Source organism: Denticeps clupeoides, chromosome 6, assembly GCF_900700375.1.
Source record: "Denticeps clupeoides chromosome 6, fDenClu1.1, whole genome shotgun sequence".
Lineage (NCBI taxonomy): Eukaryota > Metazoa > Chordata > Actinopteri > Clupeiformes > Denticipitidae > Denticeps > Denticeps clupeoides.
Window position 1 is genome coordinate 29,814 of NC_041712.1, and position 18,518 is coordinate 48,331.

The 18,518-nt window shown below is 40.0% G+C and overlaps 22 pseudogenes; all 22 read right to left on the bottom strand.

Moving 5' to 3' along the window:
• Positions 1-4,738: 4,738 nt before the first annotated feature.
• On the bottom strand, positions 4,739-4,857 carry LOC114793269 (uncharacterized; annotated as a pseudogene).
• An 820-nt stretch (positions 4,858-5,677) lies between these two features.
• LOC114793282 (uncharacterized) lies at positions 5,678-5,796 on the bottom strand (annotated as a pseudogene).
• A 160-nt stretch (positions 5,797-5,956) lies between these two features.
• Positions 5,957-6,075, bottom strand: LOC114793270 (uncharacterized; annotated as a pseudogene).
• An 819-nt stretch (positions 6,076-6,894) lies between these two features.
• LOC114793248 (uncharacterized) lies at positions 6,895-7,013 on the bottom strand (annotated as a pseudogene).
• Positions 7,014-7,173: 160 nt separating this feature from the next.
• On the bottom strand, positions 7,174-7,292 carry LOC114793271 (uncharacterized; annotated as a pseudogene).
• An 821-nt stretch (positions 7,293-8,113) lies between these two features.
• Positions 8,114-8,232, bottom strand: LOC114793283 (uncharacterized; annotated as a pseudogene).
• Positions 8,233-8,392: 160 nt separating this feature from the next.
• Positions 8,393-8,511, bottom strand: LOC114793214 (uncharacterized; annotated as a pseudogene).
• Positions 8,512-9,050: 539 nt separating this feature from the next.
• Positions 9,051-9,169, bottom strand: LOC114793249 (uncharacterized; annotated as a pseudogene).
• A 160-nt stretch (positions 9,170-9,329) lies between these two features.
• LOC114793272 (uncharacterized) lies at positions 9,330-9,448 on the bottom strand (annotated as a pseudogene).
• A 1,100-nt stretch (positions 9,449-10,548) lies between these two features.
• Positions 10,549-10,667, bottom strand: LOC114793223 (uncharacterized; annotated as a pseudogene).
• Positions 10,668-11,206: 539 nt separating this feature from the next.
• LOC114793284 (uncharacterized) lies at positions 11,207-11,325 on the bottom strand (annotated as a pseudogene).
• A 160-nt stretch (positions 11,326-11,485) lies between these two features.
• LOC114793273 (uncharacterized) lies at positions 11,486-11,604 on the bottom strand (annotated as a pseudogene).
• Positions 11,605-12,424: 820 nt separating this feature from the next.
• Positions 12,425-12,543, bottom strand: LOC114793250 (uncharacterized; annotated as a pseudogene).
• Positions 12,544-13,819: 1,276 nt separating this feature from the next.
• LOC114793235 (uncharacterized) lies at positions 13,820-13,938 on the bottom strand (annotated as a pseudogene).
• Positions 13,939-14,477: 539 nt separating this feature from the next.
• Positions 14,478-14,596, bottom strand: LOC114793202 (uncharacterized; annotated as a pseudogene).
• A 160-nt stretch (positions 14,597-14,756) lies between these two features.
• LOC114793274 (uncharacterized) lies at positions 14,757-14,875 on the bottom strand (annotated as a pseudogene).
• Positions 14,876-15,696: 821 nt separating this feature from the next.
• LOC114793251 (uncharacterized) lies at positions 15,697-15,815 on the bottom strand (annotated as a pseudogene).
• Positions 15,816-15,975: 160 nt separating this feature from the next.
• Positions 15,976-16,094, bottom strand: LOC114793244 (uncharacterized; annotated as a pseudogene).
• A 538-nt stretch (positions 16,095-16,632) lies between these two features.
• Positions 16,633-16,751, bottom strand: LOC114793203 (uncharacterized; annotated as a pseudogene).
• Positions 16,752-17,190: 439 nt separating this feature from the next.
• LOC114793245 (uncharacterized) lies at positions 17,191-17,309 on the bottom strand (annotated as a pseudogene).
• Positions 17,310-17,848: 539 nt separating this feature from the next.
• LOC114793204 (uncharacterized) lies at positions 17,849-17,967 on the bottom strand (annotated as a pseudogene).
• Positions 17,968-18,127: 160 nt separating this feature from the next.
• On the bottom strand, positions 18,128-18,246 carry LOC114793275 (uncharacterized; annotated as a pseudogene).
• Positions 18,247-18,518: the final 272 nt, after the last annotated feature.

Sequence of the window (18,518 nt, forward strand, 5' to 3'; positions counted from 1 at the left end):
ATCAAACATTCAAGAATACTTCTGTACGGGTAAGTATTTGAACTCTGTGAGATCAGCCGATCCCCCAGGGATACGTCGACCTGTGAAAATATTGTAGCTCCGGGGTAATTAACCAAGCCGACTGGTGCACCCTCATCTACATCGGTGCCGTCCGGTTTAGTGATCTTGAGTCTTGTGTATAAAAGTGTATTGTTTAAATCAATATAGTCTTCACCGTTTCCAGCTATGAAAAACTCCAGGGGTGCCGAGTCAGTCAGTGCCGAGATAGGCGGCACTTCGATGTATGTACTTTTTTCTATAGACAACTGCGTCATGGGGACTGTAAACAAATCCAACTCTGACTTTACGCATTCATCGGACATCCCGTGTATTAACGCCATGACTAAAAGATGTTTTTTAAATTTCTTTTAGTCCGATACTCATGCATGCGTTGTTTACCCCTCGAGTTTCTTTTAGACACTGAGTTTTGTTTCTTCTTTACTTTGCTTTTCTTGCCATGTGTGATTCGTTTTACACCCGGTGGTTTGTGTTCATATCGCCTGTTCATTACCATCATACCTGAACCATCTTGTCCAACATCATTTTGTCTAGGTCTCATGACATTCGTTACTACATCGGTAACAATGTTCTTTGCCGCCGATTTTAGATGGGGTTTTGCTATAGCGAAACCTTTTTTCAATAGCGGTAGTGCCATTCGGAAAAGACCTCGGAAAATACCGCCAAGCCCTGCGCCGTACATGGAAGGGGCGCCATAAAAACCTGGAATCCCACCCCCAGCTTGGTTTTGATAATACGTCACATAACGATGAGGGTCTATCGTGTACGGATTAAAAGCCTTCATAGTTTCTCAAATTCTTTGAGATTGCTTCGTGGGTCTGAAGTGTAGTTTTGTAACCACCTTGCCGTACTTAAATGGTATGACACAATTCTGATCTGATTTCACTTCTACAGCTATATCGCTGATGTGTGATTTCGAAACACGTACGTAGTGCGCTCTGTCATACTTGACTGTGACAAACTCTTTGTTTTTCCCGGTTATATGTACACATCGTAGAAGGGGTACAAAATAGTCACCCACCGCCTGATATTCTATAAAGTCTGTATAGACAAAAAGGCTATATTCGCCACCATACAGGTCGGCCGGATATGATGCATATGCTCGACTCAACGGATCCACAGTAATGCTTGCGTCAAAAAATTCGTTATTCTTAAATCCTAAAATAATCCTAAGCTTGCCTGATATCGCTATGGTGACAGGTTTGTTCGAATAGACATAAACCTTATTAATAAGGTCATCATAACCAAATGTAACGCCGTGTACCCTGGTATAGCCGCTTATCTCTTTGACTATGTCTGTAATGCTTGTGTAATAACCTACGCGTATTGTAACATCCAATCTCTCCCCTGTTATATTATTAGTCAAAAAGATGATTTTGTCATCCTCTCCAAAAGTCGGCCATGATCGCGGGTACTGGAATTCAATCAGCGCTACTTCCCAATCGCCCTTTAAAATAATAGGTTTCGCGAGTTTGGTCCTATACTTTGATATGGTATTATCAGGATATACGCTCTGTGAGGCATTACACGGCAGGGTTACATAAAAGCCTTCGTCCCCCATGGCGTTGTTTTATCGTGAATGAAAGACTGATTCTGGAACAAACTATTTAAACATCTACTACGTCTTTTTCATCAACCCATGAGTTAAATTTTTCAGGCCACCCCAACCACTTCACAAAGACCATGCGTCTTTTCCCCATGTTCTTCCTTTCCAAAATTTTCTCAACTTTAAACGGTTTATTACTGATTAGTTTGATCTTTTGCAATTCTTCTTCATAAAAGGTACCGTCTATTATATCGCCGTCATAATCTACCAATTTGTAGACCGGTGGATTACGCGGGATACATGCTGATATAGTAAAGAATTCATCTGTGAAGTTTTGTTCATATCCTTTTGTGAATGCACCTCTTGCTTTAGAAATTCTTACAACGTCGCCTGTTTTGTAATTGAACGTAACATTTTTCTGCTTCGCATCGTTCACACCGTACAATGACTGAAACACTCGTGCTTCATTTGTAGAGCAGACCTGTGCAGGTTTCATTTTAATGCTACGATGGTAGCTTGCATTGTATGATTTTATTAAATCAGGAAGTACGTCTATATACCTTTTAGAATTGACCGATGTCAGATATCGCCACATTCTACCCTTAATAGTCCTGTTAAAACGTTCGATAACGCTTGCCTTTAATTCGCTACCTGTGGCAAAATGGGTGATGCTGTGTTTTCTCATTAGATTTTGAAATCCTTTGTTGAAAAACTCCTTTCCTCGATCGGTCTGTAATTTTTGAGGTACTCGTCCTTCCTTTAGAATAGTTTCAAATGCTCTAGTCACCTCAGCTCTGGTCTTGTTTTTTAAAATACGAGCCCACGCATGTTTACTAAAAACATCTATACACGTTAACATGAATTTATAACCATCGTTTTCCTTTGAATACATAGACATGTCAACAAGATCTGCTTGGAATTGTTTGTCTATACCATACACCACGACTCTATTCCGCTTGTATTTTAAACGCGCTGGTTTGTGTAACGTGTATGCATCCTCCCCTGATAACCAGTCAGAAACCGTCTTATTAGACAACCTGACCCCTGTATTTTTAAACACGGCATCTTTTAACCTTGTTTTACCACCGAAGGAGCCCTCGCTGTCTGGCGTATAGTAGTATTTTTTTAAAAGGTCAGTCATGATGGTTGCTTCGTGAAATAATGACACATTCTATTTTGGTCACACATTATTTATTTTCAAATTATGCGTTGTCGAGGTAATGTAAAAATTTCACACATACGTCTAAATCTCTCTCAATAAGGTATAAACATTCATCATGACATTTTCAGATTTAACAAATCTTTTGACAGACTGAAACCCATGTTTACAGAACAGTCTTCTCACCCCAGCTCTTTAGCGCTTCATAAATTACATCAGCACTTTGTGAGTCAGCAAGCCTCTCAGTCATCTGATCCAGCCTCTGGAAAAAGAAAGGTTCATCTTCTAATTCGTAGGCCAGCGCCCCCACAGCACCGTTGATTTTCTGAGGATGTACATAGAGGCCGCTCGCTGTTAGAACGTTTGTGATGAGGTGGTGTGTCTCAGGCTGGAAAAGTCTCTGCTTTATCTTGTCCATGTTGGTAATGTAGAAATATCCCTCCGGCTCATAGAGACACGGGTGTTGGGTCTGACTCGGATGGTCCACCATGCATCCATAACAGGTTTCCCGCAGCAGTCGTCCGATAATGTTTTGAAGGATTCTGCACACGCAAAACTTTATGGTTTTAAAAGCTTTTAGTGTGGAACATGTCAATTCGTCGCCATCCCATGGGTTTGAGACATCGCTTACATGTGTCGCAGCCGGTGGTGGCTTCTCATCAGAGGTTTGCAACGACGGGATGTCTACCAATGGTCCAGGCATGTATGTCAAATTCTGCAACCCCAGACTGTCACCCAGTTTGTCGATCCAACAACAGTCTTCAACAGCATCAGCAGCACCATTCAGTCTAACAGCCATGACTTAACAGAACCTGTGATCACCCAGATTGTGTTAGGGGTCTGAGGTCCTGTTCTGCTTTTTAATGGTTAGCCGGTGTGGGGGGGTGGTTCAGGGTGTGACGTGGCATTGTCACACTCCGCCTCCCCATGAAAAAGACACACCCTGATTTCGTTGTATCCGGCCAAAATCTCGCTCCATTTAAACAATCTGTCAATCTTCTTGAAGACGTTGTGGAGTATGGCCGCATCACACCACGGGTACATCACTTTCACATCCTTTGGCGATCCATACACACGGCGTTCACCGTCTGGCACCACACGACTGACATTCTTACCACTACACACGTAAATGTAAGACTCTGATTTCTGCTCTTGACATCCACCACACATGTAGTAGTGGTTTTGATCCGTAGCACCGGTCCACGATATGTAGAAAGGACCCGTATTTACATCTTCAATCTTTTTCCACCCGTTATTCTTGAACAAACACCAGTCTTCAGCATAAAACGACACACACAATTGGTCGTCCGGTGTATACTCCTGGTCCGTGTCCACCGAGTACAGTCTCACATGACGCTCCTTCTTGTCAAAAATATAACCGCCGACACGTCCATCGGATAACATCCATTCGTATTCTTCACAGCCACCAGGGTTCTGAAGAAAACTCACCAAGGATCGTGGCCTTCTCCTTTTTGGCGCAAATGGTGTATCACAAACTATCCTGTTTGTAACAGGCGTAGGCGTAATACGTCTCTTCATAGCTGCACCAAGCGGGCTCCCCATTGTAACAGAATCTGTTGTACTCTGTTCAGAGACATCCTACGCCTCTTTTATTATCCTATGCAACCGTGGTAAACACACACACACACACACAACACATTAGCCATATGTATGGGTTGGGTTAGAGAAGGGTCAGGGAGAAGGGAAGGAGGTCATAAATTACGCGCAGGGTGTCCGGTGGAGAAGGCTGAAAGGGAGAAGGCCATAAATTACGCGCACAGTGTCCAGTGTCCAGTGGAGAAGGGGAGAATGTAGAAGGGTAGATGGTCATAAATAACGCGCTTTTTCCTCATACAGATATGTCATCAATCATTTTTGACATAAAGTATATAATTATTACTACTGATGGAGAAAAGGCAAAAAAAGCTAACAAAGCCATGTAAATACTTTCATTTTAAAAGTTTTTCAATAGTTAAAGCTTACAGCACCTGGTATTCCCAGGTAGTCTCCCATCCAAGTACCAACCAGGCCCAAGCCTTCTTAGCTTCTAAGATCAGACAAGATTGGGCATTCTTCAGCTGGTTTGTCCATACACAAACTCTGCTTGAAAATCTTGAACTTTAAGCCAAAGGGGCTTGAACACATATCAAAGAGTGTAAACTCCCGCTTTACTGTCAAATTATGATGGAGAAAAGGTAAAAAAAGCTAACAAAGCCATGTAAATACTTTCATTTTAAAAAATTTTCAATAGTTAAAGCTTACAGCACCTGGTAGTCCCAGGTAGTCTCCCATCCAAGTACTAACCAGGCCCAAGCCTTCTTAGCTTCTGAGATCAGACAAGATTGGGCATTCTTCAGCTGGTTTGTCCGTACACAAACTCTGCTTGAAAATCTTGAACTTTAAACCAAACGGGCTTGAACACATATCAAAGAGTGTAAACTCCGCTTTACTGTCAAATTATGATGGAGAAAAGGCAAAAAGTTGGAGTGGTAAGCTTTTATTTGCAATACAACAAATAAAGTGCACACCTTCTAGAGGCAATGCAATACTGGGTCGATGAATGGAGCGGATGGAGCAGGCCCTATTGCCGACTCCCTGTTCTAAAAATCCGCTTAATATGACGTATCAGATATTAAACTGACATCAGGGTGCGTAGCACCTTAAGGCCGAGGGATGGAAAACCCCACCTAATCGATTCAGCTCCACCCCACTCCATAGCCAAGCCTGTGAATGATCGTTGTAGAGCACACACAGACAAAGAAACCTGAAGGGAGGTTAAAAAAAAAAAAAAAAAAAAAAAAAAGAAAAAAGGCGGGAAAACATATCAAAGAAAGAAAATACCCCTTAACTTACTTTTAAAAAAAGTTAACAAAGTAATGTAAATACTTTCATTTTAAAAGTTTTACAATAGTTAAAGCTTACAGCACATGGCATTCCCACATAGTCTCCCATCCAAGTACTAACCAGGCCCAAGCCTTCTTAGCTTCTGAGATCAGACAAGATTGGGCAATCTTCAGCTGGTATGTCCGTAAGCAAACTCTGCTTGAAAATCTTGAACTTTAAACCAAAGGGGCTTGAACACATATCAAAGAGTGAAAACTCCCGCTTTACTGTCAAATTATGATGGAGAAAAGGCAAAAAAAGCTAACAAAGCCATGTAAATACTTTCATTTTAAAAGTTTTTCAATAGTTAAAGCTTACAGCACCTGGTATTCCCAGGTAGTCTCCCATCCAAGTACCAACCAGGCCCAAGCCTTCTTAGCTTCTAAGATCAGACAAGATTGGGCATTCTTCAGCTGGTTTGTCCATACACAAACTCTGCTTGAAAATCTTGAACTTTAAGCCAAAGGGGCTTGAACACATATCAAAGAGTGTAAACTCCCGCTTTACTGTCAAATTATGATGGAGAAAAGGTAAAAAAAGCTAACAAAGCCATGTAAATACTTTCATTTTAAAAAAATTTCAATAGTTAAAGCTTACAGCACCTGGTAGTCCCAGGTAGTCTCCCATCCAAGTACTAACCAGGCCCAAGCCTTCTTAGCTTCTGAGATCAGACAAGATTGGGCATTCTTCAGCTGGTTTGTCCGTACACAAACTCTGCTTGAAAATCTTGAACTTTAAACCAAACGGGCTTGAACACATATCAAAGAGTGTAAACTCCGCTTTACTGTCAAATTATGATGGAGAAAAGGCAAAAAGTTGGAGTGGTAAGCTTTTATTTGCAATACAACAAATAAAGTGCACACCTTCTAGAGGCAATGCAATACTGGGTCGATGAATGGAGCGGATGGAGCAGGCCCTATTGCCGACTCCCTGTTCTAAAAATCCGCTTAATATGACGTATCAGATATTAAACTGACATCAGGGTGCGTAGCACCTTAAGGCCGAGGGATGGAAAACCCCACCTAATCGATTCAGCTCCACCCCACTCCATAGCCAAGCCTGTGAATGATCGTTGTAGAGCACACACAGACAAAGAAACCTGAAGGGAGGTTAAAAAAAAAAAAAAAAAAAAAAAAAGAAAAAAGGCGGGAAAACATATCAAAGAAAGAAAATACCCCTTAACTTACTTTTAAAAAAAGTTAACAAAGTAATGTAAATACTTTCATTTTAAAAGTTTTACAATAGTTAAAGCTTACAGCACATGGCATTCCCACATAGTCTCCCATCCAAGTACTAACCAGGCCCAAGCCTTCTTAGCTTCTGAGATCAGACAAGATTGGGCAATTTTCAGCTGGTATGTCCGTAAGCAAACTCTGCTTGAAAATCTTGAACTTTAAACCAAAGGGGCTTGAACACATATCAAAGAGTGAAAACTCCCGCTTTACTGTCAAATTATGATGGAGAAAAGGCAAAAAAAGCTAACAAAGCCATGTAAATACTTTCATTTTAAAAGTTTTTCAATAGTTAAAGCTTACAGCACCTGGTATTCCCAGGTAGTCTCCCATCCAAGTACCAACCAGGCCCAAGCCTTCTTAGCTTCTAAGATCAGACAAGATTGGGCATTCTTCAGCTGGTTTGTCCATACACAAACTCTGCTTGAAAATCTTGAACTTTAAGCCAAAGGGGCTTGAACACATATCAAAGAGTGTAAACTCCCGCTTTACTGTCAAATTATGATGGAGAAAAGGTAAAAAAAGCTAACAAAGCCATGTAAATACTTTCATTTTAAAAAAATTTCAATAGTTAAAGCTTACAGCACCTGGTAGTCCCAGGTAGTCTCCCATCCAAGTACTAACCAGGCCCAAGCCTTCTTAGCTTCTGAGATCAGACAAGATTGGGCATTCTTCAGCTGGTTTGTCCGTACACAAACTCTGCTTGAAAATCTTGAACTTTAAACCAAACGGGCTTGAACACATATCAAAGAGTGTAAACTCCGCTTTACTGTCAAATTATGATGGAGAAAAGGCAAAAAGTTGGAGTGGTAAGCTTTTATTTGCAATACAACAAATAAAGTGCACACCTTCTAGAGGCAATGCAATACTGGGTCGATGAATGGAGCGGATGGAGCAGGCCCTATTGCCGACTCCCTGTTCTAAAAATCCGCTTAATATGACGTATCAGATATTAAACTGACATCAGGGTGCGTAGCACCTTAAGGCCGAGGGATGGAAAACCCCACCTAATCGATTCAGCTCCACCCCACTCCATAGCCAAGCCTGTGAATGATCGTTGTAGAGCACACACAGACAAAGAAACCTGAAGGGAGGTTAAAAAAAAAAAAAAAAAAAAAAAAAAAGAAAAAAGGCGGGAAAACATATCAAAGAAAGAAAATACCCCTTAACTTACTTTTAAAAAAAGTTAACAAAGTAATGTAAATACTTTCATTTTAAAAGTTTTACAATAGTTAAAGCTTACAGCACATGGCATTCCCACATAGTCTCCCATCCAAGTACTAACCAGGCCCAAGCCTTCTTAGCTTCTGAGATCAGACAAGATTGGGCAATCTTCAGCTGGTATGTCCGTAAGCAAACTCTGCTTGAAAATCTTGAACTTTAAACCAAAGGGGCTTGAACACATATCAAAGAGTGAAAACTCCCGCTTTACTGTCAAATTATGATGGAGAAAAGGCAAAAAAAGCTAACAAAGCCATGTAAATACTTTCATTTTAAAAGTTTTTCAATAGTTAAAGCTTACAGCACCTGGTATTCCCAGGTAGTCTCCCATCCAAGTACTAACCAGGCCCAAGCCTTCTTAGCTTCTGAGATCAGACAAGATTGGGCATTCTTCAGCTGGTTTGTCCGTACACAAACTCTGCTTGAAAATCTTGAACTTTAAACCAAACGGGCTTGAACACATATCAAAGAGTGTAAACTCCGCTTTACTGTCAAATTATGATGGAGAAAAGGCAAAAAGTTGGAGTGGTAAGCTTTTATTTGCAATACAACAAATAAAGTGCACACCTTCTAGAGGCAATGCAATACTGGGTCGATGAATGGAGCGGATGGAGCAGGCCCTATTGCCGACTCCCTGTTCTAAAAATCCGCTTAATATGACGTATCAGATATTAAACTGACATCAGGGTGCGTAGCACCTTAAGGCCGAGGGATGGAAAACCCCACCTAATCGATTCAGCTCCACCCCACTCCATAGCCAAGCCTGTGAATGATCGTTGTAGAGCACACACAGACAAAGAAACCTGAAGGGAGGTTAAAAAAAAAAAAAAAAAAAAAAAAGAAAAAAGGCGGGAAAACATATCAAAGAAAGAAAATACCCCTTAACTTACTTTTAAAAAAAGTTAACAAAGTAATGTAAATACTTTCATTTTAAAAGTTTTACAATAGTTAAAGCTTACAGCACATGGCATTCCCACATAGTCTCCCATCCAAGTACTAACCAGGCCCAAGCCTTCTTAGCTTCTGAGATCAGACAAGATTGGGCAATTTTCAGCTGGTATGTCCGTAAGCAAACTCTGCTTGAAAATCTTGAACTTTAAACCAAAGGGGCTTGAACACATATCAAAGAGTGAAAACTCCCGCTTTACTGTCAAATTATGATGGAGAAAAGGCAAAAAAAGCTAACAAAGCCATGTAAATACTTTCATTTTAAAAGTTTTTCAATAGTTAAAGCTTACAGCACCTGGTATTCCCAGGTAGTCTCCCATCCAAGTACCAACCAGGCCCAAGCCTTCTTAGCTTCTAAGATCAGACAAGATTGGGCATTCTTCAGCTGGTTTGTCCATACACAAACTCTGCTTGAAAATCTTGAACTTTAAGCCAAAGGGGCTTGAACACATATCAAAGAGTGTAAACTCCCGCTTTACTGTCAAATTATGATGGAGAAAAGGTAAAAAAAGCTAACAAAGCCATGTAAATACTTTCATTTTAAAAAAATTTCAATAGTTAAAGCTTACAGCACCTGGTAGTCCCAGGTAGTCTCCCATCCAAGTACTAACCAGGCCCAAGCCTTCTTAGCTTCTGAGATCAGACAAGATTGGGCATTCTTCAGCTGGTTTGTCCGTACACAAACTCTGCTTGAAAATCTTGAACTTTAAACCAAACGGGCTTGAACACATATCAAAGAGTGTAAACTCCGCTTTACTGTCAAATTATGATGGAGAAAAGGCAAAAAGTTGGAGTGGTAAGCTTTTATTTGCAATACAACAAATAAAGTGCACACCTTCTAGAGGCAATGCAATACTGGGTCGATGAATGGAGCGGATGGAGCAGGCCCTATTGCCGACTCCCTGTTCTAAAAATCCGCTTAATATGACGTATCAGATATTAAACTGACATCAGGGTGCGTAGCACCTTAAGGCCGAGGGATGGAAAACCCCACCTAATCGATTCAGCTCCACCCCACTCCATAGCCAAGCCTGTGAATGATCGTTGTAGAGCACACACAGACAAAGAAACCTGAAGGGAGGTTAAAAAAAAAAAAAAAAAAAAAAAAAAGAAAAAAGGCGGGAAAACATATCAAAGAAAGAAAATACCCCTTAACTTACTTTTAAAAAAAGTTAACAAAGTAATGTAAATACTTTCATTTTAAAAGTTTTACAATAGTTAAAGCTTACAGCACATGGCATTCCCACATAGTCTCCCATCCAAGTACTAACCAGGCCCAAGCCTTCTTAGCTTCTGAGATCAGACAAGATTGGGCAATTCTTCAGCTGGTATGTCCGTAAGCAAACTCTGCTTGAAAATCTTGAACTTTAAGCCAAAGGGGCTTGAACACATATCAAAGAGTGTAAACTCCCGCTTTACTGTCAAATTATGATGGAGAAAAGGTAAAAAAAGCTAACAAAGCCATGTAAATACTTTCATTTTAAAAGTTTTTCAATAGTTAAAGCTTACAGCACCTGGTATTCCCAGGTAGTCTCCCATCCAAGTACTAACCAGGCCCAAGCCTTCTTAGCTTCTGAGATCAGACAAGATTGGGCATTCTTCAGCTGGTTTGTCCGTACACAAACTCTGCTTGAAAATCTTGAACTTTAAACCAAACGGGCTTGAACACATATCAAAGAGTGTAAACTCCGCTTTACTGTCAAATTATGATGGAGAAAAGGCAAAAAGTTGGAGTGGTAAGCTTTTATTTGCAATACAACAAATAAAGTGCACACCTTCTAGAGGCAATGCAATACTGGGTCGATGAATGGAGCGGATGGAGCAGGCCCTATTGCCGACTCCCTGTTCTAAAAATCCGCTTAATATGACGTATCAGATATTAAACTGACATCAGGGTGCGTAGCACCTTAAGGCCGAGGGATGGAAAACCCCACCTAATCGATTCAGCTCCACCCCACTCCATAGCCAAGCCTGTGAATGATCGTTGTAGAGCACACACAGACAAAGAAACCTGAAGGGAGGTTAAAAAAAAAAAAAAAAAAAAAAAAGAAAAAAGGCGGGAAAACATATCAAAGAAAGAAAATACCCCTTAACTTACTTTTAAAAAAAGTTAACAAAGTAATGTAAATACTTTCATTTTAAAAGTTTTACAATAGTTAAAGCTTACAGCACATGGCATTCCCACATAGTCTCCCATCCAAGTACTAACCAGGCCCAAGCCTTCTTAGCTTCTGAGATCAGACAAGATTGGGCAATCTTCAGCTGGTATGTCCGTAAGCAAACTCTGCTTGAAAATCTTGAACTTTAAACCAAAGGGGCTTGAACACATATCAAAGAGTGAAAACTCCCGCTTTACTGTCAAATTATGATGGAGAAAAGGCAAAAAAAGCTAACAAAGCCATGTAAATACTTTCATTTTAAAAGTTTTTCAATAGTTAAAGCTTACAGCACCTGGTATTCCCAGGTAGTCTCCCATCCAAGTACCAACCAGGCCCAAGCCTTCTTAGCTTCTAAGATCAGACAAGATTGGGCATTCTTCAGCTGGTTTGTCCATACACAAACTCTGCTTGAAAATCTTGAACTTTAAGCCAAAGGGGCTTGAACACATATCAAAGAGTGTAAACTCCCGCTTTACTGTCAAATTATGATGGAGAAAAGGTAAAAAAAGCTAACAAAGCCATGTAAATACTTTCATTTTAAAAAAATTTCAATAGTTAAAGCTTACAGCACCTGGTAGTCCCAGGTAGTCTCCCATCCAAGTACTAACCAGGCCCAAGCCTTCTTAGCTTCTGAGATCAGACAAGATTGGGCATTCTTCAGCTGGTTTGTCCGTACACAAACTCTGCTTGAAAATCTTGAACTTTAAACCAAACGGGCTTGAACACATATCAAAGAGTGTAAACTCCGCTTTACTGTCAAATTATGATGGAGAAAAGGCAAAAAGTTGGAGTGGTAAGCTTTTATTTGCAATACAACAAATAAAGTGCACACCTTCTAGAGGCAATGCAATACTGGGTCGATGAATGGAGCGGATGGAGCAGGCCCTATTGCCGACTCCCTGTTCTAAAAATCCGCTTAATATGACGTATCAGATATTAAACTGACATCAGGGTGCGTAGCACCTTAAGGCCGAGGGCTGGAAAACCCCACCTAATCGATTCAGCTCCACCCCACTCCATAGCCAAGCCTGTGAATGATCGTTGTAGAGCACACACAGACAAAGAAACCTGAAGGGAGGTTAAAAAAAAAAAAAAAAAAAAAAAAAAGAAAAAAGGCGGGAAAACATATCAAAGAAAGAAAATACCCCTTAACTTACTTTTAAAAAAAGTTAACAAAGTAATGTAAATACTTTCATTTTAAAAGTTTTACAATAGTTAAAGCTTACAGCACATGGCATTCCCACATAGTCTCCCATCCAAGTACTAACCAGGCCCAAGCCTTCTTAGCTTCTGAGATCAGACAAGATTGGGCAATTTTCAGCTGGTATGTCCGTAAGCAAACTCTGCTTGAAAATCTTGAACTTTAAACCAAAGGGGCTTGAACACATATCAAAGAGTGAAAACTCCCGCTTTACTGTCAAATTATGATGGAGAAAAGGCAAAAAAAGCTAACAAAGCCATGTAAATACTTTCATTTTAAAAGTTTTTCAATAGTTAAAGCTTACAGCACCTGGTATTCCCAGGTAGTCTCCCATCCAAGTACCTAACCAGGCCCAAGCCTTCTTAGCTTCTGAGATCAGACAAGATTGGGCATTCTTCAGCTGGTTTGTCCATACACAAACTCTGCTTGAAAATCTTGAACTTTAAGCCAAAGGGGCTTGAACACATATCAAAGAGTGTAAACTCCCGCTTTACTGTCAAATTATGATGGAGAAAAGGCAAAAAAAGCTAAACAAAGCCATGTAAATACTTTCATTTTAAAAGTTTTTCAATAGGTAAAGCTTACAGCACCTGGTATTCCAGGCAGTCTCCCATCCAAGTACTAATCAGGCCCAAGCCTTCTTAGCTTCTGAGATCAGACAAGATTGGGCATTCTTCAGCTGGTTTGTCTGTACACAAACTCTGCTTGAAAATAATGAACTTTAAACCAAATGGGCTTGAACACATATCAAAGAGTGAAAACTCCCGCTTTACTGTCAAATTATGATGGAGAAAAGGCAAAAAAAGCTAACAAAGCCATGTAAATACTTCATTTTAAAAGTTTTTCAATAGGTAAAGCTTACAGCACCTGGTATTCCCAGGTAGTCTACCATCCAAGTACTAACCAGGCCCAAGCCTTCTTAGCTTCTGAGATCAGACAAGATTGGGCATTCTTCAGCTGGTTTGTCTGTACACAAACTCTGATTGAAAATCTTGAACTTTAAACCAAAGGGGCTTGAACACATATCAAAGAGTGAAAACTCCCGCTTTACTGTCAAATTATGATGGAGAAAAGGCAAAAAAAGCTAACAAAGCCATGTAAATACTTTCATTTTAAAAGTTTTTCAATAGTTAAAGCTTACAGCACCTGGTATTCCCAGGTAGTCTCCCATCCAAGTACCAACCAGGCCCAAGCCTTCTTAGCTTCTGAGATCAGACAAGATTGGGCATTCTTCAGCTGGTTTGTCCATACACAAACTCTGCTTGAAAATCTTGAACTTTAAGCCAAAGGGGCTTGAACACATATCAAAGAGTGTAAACTCCCGCTTTACTGTCAAATTATGATGGAGAAAAGGTAAAAAAAGCTAACAAAGCCATGTAAATACTTTCATTTTAAAAAGTTTTCAATAGTTAAAGCTTACAGCACCTGGTATTCCCAGGTAGTCTCCCATCCAAGTACTAACCAGGCCCAAGCCTTCTTAGCTTCTGAGATCAGACAAGATTGGGCATTCTTCAGCTGGTTTGTCCGTACACAAACTCTGCTTGAAAATCTTGAACTTTAAACCAAACGGGCTTGAACACATATCAAAGAGTGTAAACTCCGCTTTACTGTCAAATTATGATGGAGAAAAGGCAAAAAGTTGGAGTGGTAAGCTTTTATTTGCAATACAACAAATAAAGTGCACACCTTCTAGAGGCAATGCAATACTGGGTCGATGAATGGAGCGGATGGAGCAGGCCCTATTGCCGACTCCCTGTTCTAAAAATCCGCTTAATATGACGTATCAGATATTAAACTGACATCAGGGTGCGTAGCACCTTAAGGCCGAGGGATGGAAAACCCCACCTAATCGATTCAGCTCCACCCCACTCCATAGCCAAGCCTGTGAATGATCGTTGTAGAGCACACACAGACAAAGAAACCTGAAGGGAGGTTAAAAAAAAAAAAAAAAAAAAAAAAGAAAAAAGGCGGGAAAACATATCAAAGAAAGAAAATACCCCTTAACTTACTTTTAAAAAAAGTTAACAAAGTAATGTAAATACTTTCATTTTAAAAGTTTTACAATAGTTAAAGCTTACAGCACATGGCATTCCCACATAGTCTCCCATCCAAGTACTAACCAGGCCCAAGCCTTCTTAGCTTCTGAGATCAGACAAGATTGGGCAATCTTCAGCTGGTATGTCCGTAAGCAAACTCTGCTTGAAAATCTTGAACTTTAAACCAAAGGGGCTTGAACACATATCAAAGAGTGAAAACTCCCGCTTTACTGTCAAATTATGATGGAGAAAAGGCAAAAAAAGCTAACAAAGCCATGTAAATACTTTCATTTTAAAAGTTTTTCAATAGTTAAAGCTTACAGCACCTGGTATTCCCAGGTAGTCTCCCATCCAAGTACCAACCAGGCCCAAGCCTTCTTAGCTTCTAAGATCAGACAAGATTGGGCATTCTTCAGCTGGTTTGTCCATACACAAACTCTGCTTGAAAATCTTGAACTTTAAGCCAAAGGGGCTTGAACACATATCAAAGAGTGTAAACTCCCGCTTTACTGTCAAATTATGATGGAGAAAAGGTAAAAAAAGCTAACAAAGCCATGTAAATACTTTCATTTTAAAAAAATTTCAATAGTTAAAGCTTACAGCACCTGGTAGTCCCAGGTAGTCTCCCATCCAAGTACTAACCAGGCCCAAGCCTTCTTAGCTTCTGAGATCAGAGAAGATTGGGCATTCTTCAGCTGGTTTGTCCGTACACAAACTCTGCTTGAAAATCTTGAACTTTAAACCAAACGGGCTTGAACACATATCAAAGAGTGTAAACTCCGCTTTACTGTCAAATTATGATGGAGAAAAGGCAAAAAGTTGGAGTGGTAAGCTTTTATTTGCAATACAACAAATAAAGTGCACACCTTCTAGAGGCAATGCAATACTGGGTCGATGAATGGAGCGGATGGAGCAGGCCCTATTGCCGACTCCCTGTTCTAAAAATCCGCTTAATATGACGTATCAGATATTAAACTGACATCAGGGTGCGTAGCACCTTAAGGCCGAGGGATGGAAAACCCCACCTAATCGATTCAGCTCCACCCCACTCCATAGCCAAGCCTGTGAATGATCGTTGTAGAGCACACACAGACAAAGAAACCTGAAGGGAGGTTAAAAAAAAAAAAAAAAAAAAAAAAAAAGAAAAAAGGCGGGAAAACATATCAAAGAAAGAAAATACCCCTTAACTTACTTTTAAAAAAAGTTAACAAAGTAATGTAAATACTTTCATTTTAAAAGTTTTACAATAGTTAAAGCTTACAGCACATGGCATTCCCACATAGTCTCCCATCCAAGTACTAACCAGGCCCAAGCCTTCTTAGCTTCTGAGATCAGACAAGATTGGGCAATTTTCAGCTGGTATGTCCGTAAGCAAACTCTGCTTGAAAATCTTGAACTTTAAACCAAAGGGGCTTGAACACATATCAAAGAGTGAAAACTCCCGCTTTACTGTCAAATTATGATGGAGAAAAGGCAAAAAAAGCTAACAAAGCCATGTAAATACTTTCATTTTAAAAGTTTTTCAATAGTTAAAGCTTACAGCACCTGGTATTCCCAGGTAGTCTCCCATCCAAGTACTAACCAGGCCCAAGCCTTCTTAGCTTCTGAGATCAGACAAGATTGGGCATTCTTCAGCTGGTTTGTCCGTACACAAACTCTGCTTGAAAATCTTGAACTTTAAACCAAACGGGCTTGAACACATATCAAAGAGTGTAAACTCCGCTTTACTGTCAAATTATGATGGAGAAAAGGCAAAAAGTTGGAGTGGTAAGCTTTTATTTGCAATACAACAAATAAAGTGCACACCTTCTAGAGGCAATGCAATACTGGGTCGATGAATGGAGCGGATGGAGCAGGCCCTATTGCCGACTCCCTGTTCTAAAAATCCGCTTAATATGACGTATCAGATATTAAACTGACATCAGGGTGCGTAGCACCTTAAGGCCGAGGGATGGAAAACCCCACCTAATCGATTCAGCTCCACCCCACTCCATAGCCAAGCCTGTGAATGATCGTTGTAGAGCACACACAGACAAAGAAACCTGAAGGGAGGTTAAAAAAAAAAAAAAAAAAAAAAAAGAAAAAAGGCGGGAAAACATATCAAAGAAAGAAAATACCCCTTAACTTACTTTAAAAAAAGTTAACAAAGTAATGTAAATACTTTCATTTTAAAAGTTTTACAATAGTTAAAGCTTACAGCACATGGCATTCCCACATAGTCTCCCATCCAAGTACTAACCAGGCCCAAGCCTTCTTAGCTTCTGAGATCAGACAAGATTGGGCAATCTTCAGCTGGTATGTCCGTAAGCAAACTCTGCTTGAAAATCTTGAACTTTAAACCAAAGGGGCTTGAACACATATCAAAGAGTGAAAACTCCCGCTTTACTGTCAAATTATGATGGAGAAAAGGCAAAAAAAGCTAACAAAGCCATGTAAATACTTTCATTTTAAAAGTTTTTCAATAGTTAAAGCTTACAGCACCTGGTATTCCCAGGTAGTCTCCCATCCAAGTACCAACCAGGCCCAAGCCTTCTTAGCTTCTGAGATCAGACAAGATTGGGCATTCTTCAGCTGGTTTGTCCATACACAAACTCTGCTTGAAAATCTTGAACTTTAAGCCAAAGGGGCTTGAACACATATCAAAGAGTGTAAACTCCCGCTTTACTGTCAAATTATGATGGAGAAAAGGTAAAAAAAGCTAACAAAGCCATGTAAATACTTTCATTTTAAAAGTTTTTCAATAGTTAAAGCTTACAGCACCTGGTATTCCCAGGTAGTCTCCCATCCAAGTACTAACCAGGCCCAAGCCTTCTTAGCTTCTGAGATCAGACAAGATTGGGCATTCTTCAGCTGGTTTGTCCGTACACAAACTCTGCTTGAAAATCTTGAACTTTAAACCAAACGGGCTTGAACACATATCAAAGAGTGTAAACTCCGCTTTACTGTCAAATTATGATGGAGAAAAGGCAAAAAGTTGGAGTGGTAAGCTTTTATTTGCAATACAACAAATAAAGTGCACACCTTCTAGAGGCAATGCAATACTGGGTCGATGAATGGAGCGGATGGAGCAGGCCCTATTGCCGACTCCCTGTTCTAAAAATCCGCTTAATATGACGTATCAGATATTAAACTGACATCAGGGTGCGTAGCACCTTAAGGCCGAGGGCTGGAAAACCCCACCTAATCGATTCAGCTCCACCCCACTCCATAGCCAAGCCTGTGAATGATCGTTGTAGAGCACACACAGACAAAGAAACCTGAAGGGAAGGTTAAAAAAAAAAAAAAAAAAAAAAAAGAAAAAAGGCGGGAAAACATATCAAAGAAAGAAAATACCCCTTAACTTACTTTAAAAAAAGTTAACAAAGTAATGTAAATACTTTCATTTTAAAAGTTTTACAATAGTTAAAGCTTACAGCACATGGCATTCCCACATAGTCTCCCATCCAAGTACTAACCAGGCCCAAGCCTTCTTAGCTTCTGAGATCAGACAAGATTGGGCAATCTTCAGCTGGTATGTCCGTAAGCAAACTCTGCTTGAAAATCTTGAACTTTAAACCAAAGGGGCTTGAACACATATCAAAGAGTGAAAACTCCCGCTTTACTGTCAAATTATGATGGAGAAAAGGCAAAAAAAGCTAACAAAGCCATGTAAATACTTTCATTTTAAAAGTTTTTCAATAGTTAAAGCTTACAGCACCTGGTATTCCCAGGTAGTCTCCCATCCAAGTACCAACCAGGCCCAAGCCTTCTTAGCTTCTAAGATCAGACAAGATTGGGCATTCTTCAGCTGGTTTGTCCATACACAAACTCTGCTTGAAAATCTTGAACTTTAAGCCAAAGGGGCTTGAACACATATCAAAGAGTGTAAACTCCCGCTTTACTGTCAAATTATGATGGAGAAAAGGTAAAAAAAGCTAACAAAGCCATGTAAATACTTTCATTTTAAAAAGTTTTCAATAGTTAAAGCTTACAGCACCTGGTATTCCCAGGTAGTCTCCCATCCAAGTACCAACCAGGCCCAAGCCTTCTTAGCTTCTGAGATCAGAGAAGATTGGGCATTCTTCAGCTGGTTTGTC